Consider the following 4,456-nt stretch of genomic DNA (forward strand, 5'->3'; position numbering starts at 1 on the left):
GAACGGATGGTGCTTTTACGTGCCACCGACACGGGGCGAGACAGAGCTGGCAACCGGCCACAAACGGACGGTGCTTTTACGTGTCACCGGCACGGGGTCCAGCCGAGGCTGGCAACGGACACGGACGGATGGTGCTTTTACATGCCACCGACACGGGGCCAGACAGAGCTGGCAAACAGCCACGAACGGATGGTGCTTTTACGTGTCACCGGCATGGGGGCCAGCTGAGGCTGGCAACGGACACGGACGGATGGTGCTTTTACGTGCCACCGACACGGGGCCAGACAGAGCTGGCAAACGGCCACGAACGGATGGTGCTTTTACGTGCCACCGACACGGGGCTAGACAGAGCTGGCCAACGGCCACGAACGGACGGTGCTTTTACGTGTCACCGGCACGGGGCCAGGCGAGGCTGGCAACGAACACGAACGGATGGTGCTTTTACGTGCCACCGACACGGGGCCAGGCAGAGCTGGCAAACGGCCATGAGCGAATGGTGCTTTTACGTATCACCAGCACGGGTGCCAGACGAGGCTGACAGCGGACACGAACAGATGGGTCACTTAACCCCTGCTTTCTGATATATGATTTGATTTTGATTGTTCTCACTGGTCTTGCCGGGTCTTCTCACGCACAGCATACTTCCATAGGTCTCGGTCTCTGGTCATTTCCTTGGTGAGACCTAGATTTCGAACGTCGTGCTTCACCACCTCGACCCAGGTTTTCCTGGGTCTACCTCTTCCACAGGTCCCCTCAACTGCCAGGGTGTGGCACTTTTTCACACAACTATCTTCATCCATTCTCACCACATGACCATACCAGCGCAATCGTCTCTCTTGCACACAACATCTGATTCCTCTTAGGTCCAACTTTTCTCTGAAGGTACTTACACTCTGTCGACTATGAACACTGACATTACACATCCAACGGAGCATACTAGCTTCATTTCTCGCGAGCTTACGCATGTCCTCAGCAGTCACGGCCCATGTTTCACTGCCATGTAGCATGGCTGTTCATACACATGCATCATACAGTCTGCCTTTTACTCTGAGCGAGAGGCGTTTAGTCACCAACAGAGGTAAGAGCTCCCTAAACTTTGCCCAGGCTATTCTTACTCTAGCCGTTACACTTTCAGCACACCCACCCCCACTACTGACTTGGTCACCAAGATAACGGAAGCTATCAACTACTTCTAGTTTTTCCCCCTGGAAAGTGACGGAAGTTGTTTTCTGCAGATTTTCAGAGGTTAATGCTCCCGAGCATCTGCCACATACAAAAACCATCTTCCTAGTTAGCCTTCCTATGACATTGCTGCACCTCTTATGTGTCCATAGCTTACACTTGGTGCATCTTATAGAGTTTCTACCTACACCTTTTCTACAGATCGAGCAGGGCCATCTACCTGAAGGCGTTTGTGATTTGTCCACCTTCCTACTTATTACGACTTTGGTTTTAGCTAGGTTGACTCTAAGGCCCTTCGATTCTAATCCTTGCTTCCACACCTGAAACTTCTTCTCCAGTTCTGATAATGACTCAGCAATTAGAGCAAGGTCATCAGCATAGAGGAGCTCCCAGGGGCATCCTGTCTTGAATTCCTCCGTTATTGCCTGGAGGACTATGATAAATAGGAGGGGGCTGAGGACTGAGCCTTGGTGGACCCCTACCTCTACCCGGAATTCTTCACTGTACTCATTTCCAACCCTCACCTTACTAGCAGCGTCCCTGTACATGGCTTGCACAGCTCTCACTAACCATTCTTCTATTCCTAGTTTCCTCATTGACCACCATATGAGGGATCGGGGGACCCTGTCGAAGGCTTTCTCCATGTCAACAAAAGCCAGGTACAGGGCCTTATCTTTGGCTAGGTATTTCTCCTGCAGCTGCCTTACCAGGAATATAGCATCAGTGGTACATTTCCCTGGCACGAAACCAAACTGCATCTCATCTAAACTAACTCTCTCTCTAATTAGTTGGCTTATGACCCTCTCTGTAACCTTCATCACCTGATCCAACAGCTTGATACCTCTGTAATTATTTGTATCTAGGGCATCACCTTTACCTTTGTAGCAGTTGACTATTATGCTGCTACACCAGTCATTGGGTATGACTCCTTCATGTATCACCTGATTAACTATACAGGTGACTAGGCTATAGCCGACACTACCAGATATTTTGAGCATCTCTGCAGTGATACCTGATGGGCCTGGGGCTTTCCCTGTCTGTGAAAGTGCGATATTTGAGCAGTTTTGCAATTCAACTTCAAAAAAAGATGTAAAGCAGCTAAAACTGTTCATGATATCAATGAAACATTTGGTGGGGAAATGACCAGTGAGAGGTCAGCTTGAAAATGGTTTAAATGATTTTGCAGATTGTGAGCATTATGGACGCCCATCTGTCATCGATGACAGTCAAGTAGAGACTGTCATTGAGAAAGATCCATATAAAACCACTTGAGAATGGCAAAAGAACTTCAAGTTAGTCAGAAAACTGCCTGCAACCATTTTCATGCAATCAGAAAATCAAAAAAGCTCGACAAATTTGAATGAAAATCAGAAAATGCTTATTGCTTCTTCTCCGCAACCAGACCAATCCATTTCTTGACCATATTGTAACTTGCAACGAAAAGTGGTTTTGTACAATGAAAAACGTTCTTTGCAGTGGTTGGAGCAAAATGAAGCACTGAAAACCTTCCCTAAACCCAAGCTCTTCAAAAAGAAGGTTATGGTGACTGCTTGGTGGTGTACTTTTGGAATCATCCATTATAACTTTTTAAAATCTGGAAAAACATTACTGCAGAAACATATTGTCATGAAATTGCCAAAATGAAAGAAAAACCGCTACTCCTCTGTCCCAGACTGGTCAACAGAAGAGGGCCAATCATTCTTCATAACAATGCTCGACTATAAATTTCACTAATGGTGCTCCAAAAGTTGAAGGAACTTGGCTATGAATTTCTTCCCCACCCAGCTTATTTCCCAGACCTTTCTCCTACCGACTACCACTTTTTCAAGCACCTTGATGGTTTCCTGAAAGAGGAGTTCAAAAATCAAACTGATGCTGAAACTGTGTTCAAAGAGTTCATCAGCTCCAGAACTCCAGATTTTTATGTTACCAGAATAAACAAACTTGTAACTCATTGGCACAAATGTGTTGATTGTAATGGTACTTACTTTGATGAATAAAATTTCCACATTGCTGAAATATATTGTGATGAATTTCATGTTTCAAAATGTTGCTTACTTTTTACTTAGCATGATAATACTCTCTGATTTTCTGTCTGAAGACTTTCTAACAGAAGATATCTTACATGTTTCTCTGTTAAATACAATTTTGTAACCCCTATTGGTAAATGAAACATGTGTAATGGTGAATAAATAATACCAAAAATGTTTTCTTATCTCCTGTTTTGATATATGTATATGTTATATTATATACAAGATATACTGTATTATCATTAATTGATGGATGCAAAGAAATAAGAAACTTGAAGTAGTCAACTCCAAAATATAGTTGGGGTAGGTAGAGTGGGGAAGTAAATGTCAATAAGAACTAACTCAGTCTTGCCAAACAGATGCCAGGACCAAAAAGTGATGATGATAATCATCATGATATATATATATATACACACACACACACGTATATATACATGTGTGTGTGTGTATATATATATGATAATATGGCGTAAAAAAAGAAAATGGTAAATCTAGTTGAGTTCCTCATGAAGATAACATGGATGCCGCTCGAGCTCAAAAGATTGGCTGTTATGAAAACCTCCTAGAGGAATGTGAAGACACAGGCTGGAAAGCAGAGCATTTTTCAATCAAAGTTGGATGTAGAGGGTTTGTTGGACACAGTGTGAAGTGACTATTGCCATCATTGACTTAATTCATCATAAAGCAAATACCACTAGGAGTAATATCCAAACTACACTGGAAAAGGCAAACCACTGGATTTGGTTAGAAAGCAACAATGAGCAATGGCTAGAAGAATATTGAGTGAAACCTGATGACCAGTTGATCTAGCAAGCAGGGTCTCATTTCAGTGAGGGGTGCCCAATGATGCTGTCAAGAGATAGGTCCCGAAATGGCAGGCATTCTCTCCTAATGGCCCCATAAACTTGCTAGCATCTGGTATGCAGAGCTTTCAACAGGTAACACTTGCATCTGCATGTTGTTTGCAAAAAAATATTAAAAAATATATATTCGACCCTGTGCTTGAGGAAACCTATTGAGTCAAGTACATCAACATCAAAAATCAATGGAAATTGTAGTTGCGATCCCTGTGCCGGTGGCATGTCAAAAGCACCGTCCGGATGTGGCCAATGCCAGCGCCGCCTTCACTGGCTTCCATGCTGGTGGCATGTAAAAACCACCAATCCAATCGTGGCCATTGCCAGCCTCGCCTGGCACCTGTGCCAGTGGCATGTAAAAAGTACCCACTACACTCACGGAGTGGT

At 44.3% G+C, this 4,456-nt stretch overlaps 1 protein-coding gene and 1 long non-coding RNA gene across 2 annotated transcripts in view; one reads left to right on the forward strand and one right to left on the reverse strand.

Annotated features, from left to right (window-relative positions):
* The window catches only part of LOC115209664 (protein mono-ADP-ribosyltransferase PARP14-like), a 730,077-nt gene that overhangs the window by 674,162 nt on the left and 51,459 nt on the right, over window positions 1-4,456 (forward strand). The window lies entirely within an intron of this gene.
* The window catches only part of LOC118765980, a 16,606-nt gene that overhangs the window by 9,341 nt on the left and 2,809 nt on the right, over window positions 1-4,456 (reverse strand). The window contains exon 2 of the long non-coding RNA XR_005001892.1: window positions 1,510-1,514. This is a non-coding gene — a long non-coding RNA (uncharacterized LOC118765980). The remainder of the gene's footprint in view (window positions 1-1,509; window positions 1,515-4,456) is intronic.

Source organism: Octopus sinensis, linkage group LG1, assembly GCF_006345805.1.
Source record: "Octopus sinensis linkage group LG1, ASM634580v1, whole genome shotgun sequence".
In the NCBI taxonomy this organism is placed as follows: Eukaryota; Metazoa; Mollusca; class Cephalopoda; order Octopoda; family Octopodidae; genus Octopus; species Octopus sinensis.